General features: G+C 37.2%; 1 non-coding gene across 1 annotated transcript; it reads right to left on the reverse strand.

Moving 5' to 3' along the window:
• Positions 1-2,418: 2,418 nt before the first annotated feature.
• Positions 2,419-2,525, reverse strand: LOC128286164 (small nucleolar RNA R71). Its single transcript, XR_008276709.1, has one exon. It is a non-coding gene; the product is annotated as a small nucleolar RNA R71 (small nucleolar RNA).
• Positions 2,526-8,490: the final 5,965 nt, after the last annotated feature.

Genomic DNA, 8,490 nt, shown 5'->3' on the forward strand with positions numbered 1-8,490 from the left:
TATGATGAAGTTATGTTTATGACATGTTCTTGTTTGGCCAAAATAAATGGCCAAAATAAATGTGGTATAAGTTATATGATGAAGTAATTTGAAGTATCGACGCACGTTAATTTTCAGCCTAAGACGGTCTAAAAATGTGTATTAATTCATAATTTAATTAATTTTAATTTATTCCCCATTTAATTTGGGTTAAATAAATTATTTTTAATTAATTATGGAGAAAGGGTCCAATTGAACCGCACCGGTCGAGCCAGATTGAGTGAACCGAACCAGCCACTAAATGGGCAGCCCAGAACCGTCCATATGCTGACCCAAATCAGCATTTTAGCTGATAAAATATTCTTGCAAAAAGGCCCTCAAAAGACTTCCATATTGCATTCAAACCCCACTTTAAATTATGGCTTTGTAGATTTGCCCCAGGCTTAAAATAGCAAAGTTGAAACTCTCAACTTTGCCATGTGTGTGACCGGCCAAGGGAGGGATCTTTGGCTGCTGGAATTTGCTATTTTTAACAGCCATAATCAGCTATAAAAGCCACCCCTTGCTGATCATTCAAAGCAACCCTTACTTCACATCATTCTCTCATTCCCTCTCTCACTTTTGTCTTATTTCTTCCATTCCATTCCCTCTTGTTCAAGTGCCAATTTCTTCTCTTGGGAAAGAAGCTCTCATTAGCCATTTGGAGCAGCAATTCAGGTGCTCATAAGCCACCTTGATAGACAAGGCCAACGAGGAACGAAGAGTGGAGCAACTAGTCAAGCCATGTAGAAACACCGAATTTGCTTCTTGTTCCCTATCTCTTTAAATTTTGTTGTTGTTTTGACGAACATGGTTATGAATACTTATGCTATTAAAATGGTTATTTTAATCAATTCAGCTTAAATCATGTTTGTGTTGGGTTGATTAAATTCTGCCTGCTTGAATTGTTAAAATTGTGTTTATGTTGTTATAAGCCTCGGTAAGATGCTTGATTAAGTAAAATCATGCCTAAGTTATTCTTGCGTTATGACTGTGAGGTAACTAATGAATTAATTATTTAAATGGATTGCAATTGTAATTAATAGACACAATACTTAATCAGTGCATGTTTATTCTTCTAAGGAAGCTGAAGGTTAAATTAGCAATGTATCTGGCGATATTATTGCCTTGCATAACTTGCAAGATTATTGTGATTAAATTGTTTCAAGGTAAGGATGCCTTGTTACTTCACATAGTCTTTTATATGCTTATTAGATTTTATTAATCGTTTTAATTGACATAGGGATATGCAAGAGATTGGTTCAATTTAATGAGTATGTATGTGCAACAACATATTTACTTACTAGAATTTGTTTAGTCGGTTGAATTGACATAGGGATATGTCAAGAGATGGATGGATTTTTGTTTGTAAATTTGTTCATAAGTTAGCAAATTACCGGGCTGCTATGAATTTATTTGTAACAATGTAAACATGAGTTTAATAATTCTAAGTTAAAGAAATATAATTAATCCAACACAAGTATGTTACATTGATTAAATCTTATTTGAAATCGTGAACTAGAACTCGTTTGTTTTATTTTAATTATTTACTTAGTTTTTAAGTAGTTTTTAACCATCTTTTAAAATCAAATTATTTTTACCTCGCCAAAGTTTTTTACAAATACTTTCATAAATAATTCTTTTTACAGTCCTTGTGGGTACAATAACTCGACATTTACTTGTCACTTTATTACTTGTTGCGGTTGTGTACACTTGCACATTTTTCCGTCGTTCCAAGTTTTGGTGCCGTTGCCGGGGACTGTTTTAAAAAAAATCATTATTTGTGAATTTGTTAGTCATACATTTTGGTTTATTTTTCTCTTTAATTTTTAACTTAATTAATTTTAGGTGCTTATGAGTATTGACTAGATTATTGACTTACTCCCTGTAGACCCTGAGATAGAACGAACCTTTCGACAGTGAATAAGATAAGTGAATTAGAGAAGGACTGAAGGAATGAATTTTGAGAATATGAATCAAGGAAATGGCGCAAACCTTGCTCAAAATCCTATCCTTATTGCTGACGATAGGGATAGAGCCTTAAGAAAATATGTTGTGCCAGTATTTAACGATCTCAATCCGGGCATTAGGAGACCCAAAATTGAGGCACAACAATTTGAGCTGAAGCCAGTCATGTTCCAGATGCTTCAAACAGTGGGCCAATTCAATGGAATGCCTATAGAAGATCCTCATCTTTAGCTAAGACTATTTATGGAGGTGAGCGACTCTTTCAAATTAGCTGGAGTTTCTGAAGATGCATTATGATTGAAGCTGTTCCTGTACTCACTAAGGGAAAGAGCTCGAGCCTGGTTAAATTCATTGCCACCAAACTCAATTTCTACATGGCAAGAGTTAGCTAAAAGATTCCTCATGAAGTATTTCCCGCCTAGTGAGAATGCTAAGTTGAGGAACGAGATCACTGCTTTCCAACAAATGGATGATGAATCCTTGTATGAGGCATGGTAACGATACAAAGAGCTATTACAGAAATGCCCTCACCATGAAATCCCACATTGTATCCAACTTGAGACATTTTATAATGGTCTCAATGCTCACACGAGGATGGTAGTGGATGCTTCTGCTAATGGTGTTCTCCTTTCTATGTCTTATAATGAGGCTTAGGAAATCATCGAGAGGATCGCCAGTAACAATTATCAATGGCCGACCAATCGAGCCGCTTCAGGAAGACGAGTCACTAGAATACATGAAGTGGACGCTCTCATTTCACTTGCATCTCAGGTATCTTCAATTTCCTTAATGCTTAAGAATCTTACCACTAATGGTTCTAATAGTTTTGCAGCCGAGCCACCTCACCAATTTGAGAGTATAGCCTGTGTTTATTGTGGGGAAGGACATTTGTTCGAAGAATGTCCATCAAACCCTGAATCTGTACATTACATGGGTAACCAGAACCAAAATCGAGGAAGGCAAGGACTGTAATCCAACTTTTATAGCCCATCGTGGTGAAACCACCCAAATATTTCCTAGAGTAACCAAGGGGCTGGAACCAGTAACAACTACGCCTAACCTAGACCAACTCAGCCGTCTAGTTTTTCTCAACAAGTTCAGAAACTAGCTCAGGCTGAATCATCCAATAGCTTAGAGAGTTTATTGAAGGCATACATGGCAAAGAATGATGCCTTAATTCAAAGCCAAGCAGCAACATTGAAGAATCTGGAAAACCAAATGGGCCAGCTTGCTATTGAACTCAGGAACCGACCACAAGGTGCTTTACATAGTGATACGGAGAATCCAAGAAATCTGGGGAAAGAACATTGTAAAGCGTTGACATTGAGGACCGGAAAGACAGTAGAGCCCAACACTATCGAAGCTGAAAAGGAGCCAATTGATGCTCAAGACTCAGAGGAAGTTCAACTTAGTGTTGAAATTCCAGTTACATAAGAACTAGACTCTGCAAAACCCGACAAGGTAATTCCAGAACCAGCTAATTCTGATCAACTAACAACTCCGCTAGATGCAGAATTACTGCAGATAAAGAATCAACCAATTCTAGTAAAGAAACCTCCACCACCCTACCCTTAAAGACTTCAAAAGAATAAACAGGAAATCCAATTCAAGAAATTCCTGGATGTACTCAAGCAACTTCATATCAACATCCCATTGGTTGAAGTACTTGAACAAATGCCGAATTACGTCAAGTTTATGAAGGATATTCTATCCAAAAAATGAAGACTTGGAGAATTTGAGACGGTAGCTTTGACGAAGGAATGCAGCGCATATCTTCAAGACAAACTACCCCCAAAGCTGAAGGATCCTGGATGTTTTACCATATCTTGCAACATTGGAGCAACATATTATGGTAAGGCATTATGTGACTTAGGTGTGAGTATTAACTTGATGCCTATGTCAATATTTAGAAAGTTGGGGATAAGTGAAGTTAGACCTACTACGGTTACACTTCAACTAGCAGATCGATCCTTAGCACATCTAGAAGGAAAAATCGAGAGCATATTGGTACGTGTAGATAAATTTATCTTTCCTGTTGATTTTGTTATCCTAGACTTTAAAGCAGACAAAAAAGTGCCAATTATCCTAGGAAGATCGTTCTTAGCAACCGGAAGGACCCTTATAGATGTGTAAAAGGGTGAGCTTACGATGCGTGTTCAGGATGATCAGGTAACATTTAATGTTTTTAAGTCTATGCGGTTTCCTAACACAATTGATGATTGCTCTTCAGTATCTGATTTAGAGGATTTAATAGTGGAAAAGGAGCTCAACTATGTCGAAGATCCATTGGAAAAAATTCTGACATCAGGTCCTCCGAATGATGAAGAGGAGGATAAATATTTAGCGTTGTTATAAGCTAATCAGAGGGGGTTTAATTCGCAATCCCGCTTTGAATCTTTGGAGTTAGAGAAAAGGGAGTATGCCCAACCAAAAGCGTCAATCGAGTAGCCACCTAAGTTAGAACTAAAGGTACTACCCTCACATTTGAAATATGTTTATTTAGGTAACGCTTCTACTTTGCCTGCAATCGTTTCAGCAGAATTAACTATTGAGCAAGAAGAGAAACTCATCTTGGTGTTGAAACAATTCAAGAAGGATATCGGATGGACCATAGCCGACATCTGCGATATTAGTCCATTTGTATGCATGCACAAGATTATCCTAGAAGATGGAAAAAAGGGACGATTGATGGACAACGAAGACTGAACCCCATCATGAAAGACGTGGTGAAAAAGGAGATTATCAAGTGGTTAGATGTGGGTATCATTTATCCCATCTCAGATAGTTTTTGGGTAAGTTCGGTCCAGCGCGTGCCAAAGAAGGGAGGTATCACAGTCGTAGAGAATGAGAATAACGAGTTGATACCAACTAGAATAGTTACGGGATGGAGGATTTGCATCGATTATCGGAAGCTGAATAAGCCGACTAGGAAAGATCATTTTCCTTTGCCGTTCTTGGACCAGATGCTGGATAGACTAGCTAGGTGAGACTATTACTATTTTCTTGATGGTTACTCTAGGTATAATCAGATTACAGTAGCACCAAAAGATCAGCACAAGACAACGTTCACCTGCCCGTACTGTACATTTGCATTTAGACGCATGCCATTTGGTTTATGTAATGCACCTACTACATTTCGAAGATGTATGATGTCTATTTTTAATCACATGGTTGAAAAGTACATGGAAGTTTTTATGGATGACTTTTCAGTGTTCGGAGATACTTACGATGATTGCTTAGCCAATCTAGCTAAGGTACTAAGACGATGCGAAGAAACAAACCTAGTACTTAAATGGGAAAAGTGCCATTTCATGGTACAAGAAGGGATTGTTCTAAGACATCAGATAACGAGACATGGAATCGAGGTAGATAAAGCAAAGGTAGATGTTATTGAGAAACTCCCACCTCTAACATCTGTAAAGGGTGTTAGGAGCTTCTTGGGTCACGCTGGGTTTTATCAAAGATTTATCAAGGACTTCTCCAAAATTGCTAAACCTTTATGCAAATTATTGGAGAAGGACATGGCGTTCAAGTTCGATGATGAATGCTTAAAGGCTTTCAAGGATTTGAAGAGTCGATTAGTTACGGCACCCATAATTGTCACACCAGACTGGGATCTACCATTTGAATTAATGTGTGACTCAATCGGTTTCACGATAGGAGCTGTCATGGGCCAACGAAGGAATAAAGTTTTTCATCCCATCTACTATGCAAGTCGGACTCTTACAGGAGCTCAACTAAACTATACGGTAGCAGAAAAAGAGTTACTTGCTATTGTATTTGCTTTTGAAAAGTTTCGATCTTACCTTGTAGGTACCAAAGTAACTGTTTATACGGACCACTCGGCAATCAAGTACTTACTTGCCAAGAAAGATGCTAAGCTGAGACTAATCCGATCGGTGCTTCTACTTCAAGAGTTTGATCTAGAAATTCAAGATCGAAAGGGAGTAGAAAACCAAGTAGCAGATCACTTGTCCAAATTGGAGCCTCAAGAAGGGAATTCTCCTATTATACCAATTCAAGAAACGTTTCCAAATGAACAACTACTGAAGGTAAGTCATGTCCATAGTACCCCTTGGTTTGCTGATATTGTTAACTATTTAGCTTGTGGTTTGAGGCCAATGATAAGACTTATCAACAATGGAGGAAGTTTTTTCACGATGTTAAGTACTATTTCTGGAAAGAGCCATATTTGTTTAAAAAGTGTGCAGATCAGATGATCAAGAGATGTGTGGCAGAAGATGAAGTACAAAAGATTCTATATCATTGTCACTCAGCTCTGAGTGGGGGACACTTCGGAGGTACTCGTACAGCGGCCAAAGTATTGCAAGCTGGATTCTTTTAGCCAACACTATTCAAGGATGCATACACGTATGTAAAGAGTTGTGATCGATGTCAAAGGGTTGGAAATATCACCAACAGAAATGAGATGCCCCAAACAAACATCATTGAGGTAGAATTGTTCGATGTATGGGGTATTGACTTTCTTGGTCCTTTCCCTCCGTCTTTTGGTCACAAGTATATATTGGTAGCAATAGACTATGTGCCTAAGTAGGTCGAAGATGAAGCTTATCCGACAAACGATGCTAGGGTTGTAATTAAGTTCTTGCAGAAACACGTGTTCACAAGGTATGGAACCCCAAGAGCTATCATTAGTGATAAAGAGTCCCACTTCGTGAACAAGTGGTTAAGATGGTTATTAGACAAGCACGGAGTGAAACACAAGGTTCCAATAGCTTACCATTCGCAAACAAATGGGCAAGTTGAACTAGCAAATAATGAAATCAAAGGCATACTTGAGAAGGTAGTTTGCCCAAACAGACGTAATTGGTCCAAAAGGTTGGATGATGCTTTATTGGCTTATAGAACAGCATACAAAACACCTCTAGGGATATCACCTTACAGGTTGGTTTTTGGAAAAGCATGTCATCTACCCTTAGAGTTAGACCACAAGGCTTACTAGGCTCTTCGACAACTCAACTTGGATCCTAAGCTTGCTAAAGAAAAACGGATGCTCCAACTCAATGAGCTAGAGGAACTCCGGCTATTCTCATATGAAAATGCCAAATTACTCAATGAAAGACTTAAGAAATGGCATGAAAAGCACATTCGAGTTCGAGAATTTGAAGCAGGTCAGCGAGTTTTGTTATTTAATTCCAGACTAAAATTCTTTCCAGGTAAGTTAAAATCATGTTGGTCTGGTCCATTTACGATCCATCATGTTTATCCATACGAAGTTGTCGAGCTCTAAGGTAAGGGAGGTAATTTTCGAGTTAACGCTCAGCGCTTGAAACACTATTGAGGAGATAAGATTGAATGGAATGAAATTTCGTTCATTTTATCAGATGTTTAAAATTTTCCTATGTTTTTTTAATAAATGATTTAGAGTATATTTTCGGGATTAGTATGTTTAAATAAATTCTGTCTAGGAGATTGGAACTTAAGCTAATCTTTCCTGGGAATTTGATTTTAACATGATTTTCCTTAAAATTATTATCTAAATAGAGATTTTGATTTTTGATTTTTCAAATAAAAAGGTCAATTTTGACCCGAGTGTTAAATTGCGACTCAATTTCAAATTTTCATTAAGTCTAGGGACTTAATTGAAGTATTTTTAAAATTTGGTTGCTCTTTTCATAAATAATAAAAACTAGATGCCTCTTCATGTAAATATTTCCAAAAGACTTCTAGAATAAATTTTTTAGTTTAAAAATTATAATTATTAATATATAATTATACCGTTATAATATATATTAATTATTATCAATTTTAGGATTTTATTCGATAAGTTTTAATAAAGATAATAAGATGATAATCTTTAATATATAATTATATCTATTATAATTTATATATTAATCTTTATCAACTTACCATAGAATTAGGATTAATTTTATTTTATCTTTGTTTAAAATAATTAAATAGCAATTAATAATTTAATATGCTTATATCTAATTATTAATTGTTGTTATCTTCATATAGGAGTAGAACATAGAATTTTATTAATTAAATTATTTTAAGAATTTTACTCTAATTCCTATTTCTCCCATTATAAATACCACCCATCTTCCCATTCATCTAACACTTAAAACCCGAAGCACCAAAATACCAAAGTGCCGAAACCCCAAGCAACAGCAGCACCAAGCAGTCGGCTCCATCGCATGCACATCCCGCGCACCAAACGCGCGTGTTGCCTCTAGCGGCCCCAGCCTCAGCTCGCACCAGCCTTCACCTTGTGCTCTGATGACGCCCTTTGCACCATCTGCTGCGTGCCTGTGTCCTACCCACGCCAAGGCCCAAGTGCTGATTGCTTCCACCTCGCCACAGCATCATCGCTCCTAAACGCACCACACCTGCACACCCTAGCTGCTTGTGCGGCATTCCTCTTCCATCCACCCTAAGCCACAAACCCTCCAACTCTTCTTTTTAATTCTCATCTTTTTCTTCATTATTATTATTAATTTCTAGAGTTCTTATATTTTTACAAAAAAAGTGGTAAGACCTAGT

Source organism: Gossypium arboreum, chromosome 12 (genome assembly GCF_025698485.1).
Source record: "Gossypium arboreum isolate Shixiya-1 chromosome 12, ASM2569848v2, whole genome shotgun sequence".
NCBI lineage: Eukaryota > Viridiplantae > Streptophyta > Magnoliopsida > Malvales > Malvaceae > Gossypium > Gossypium arboreum.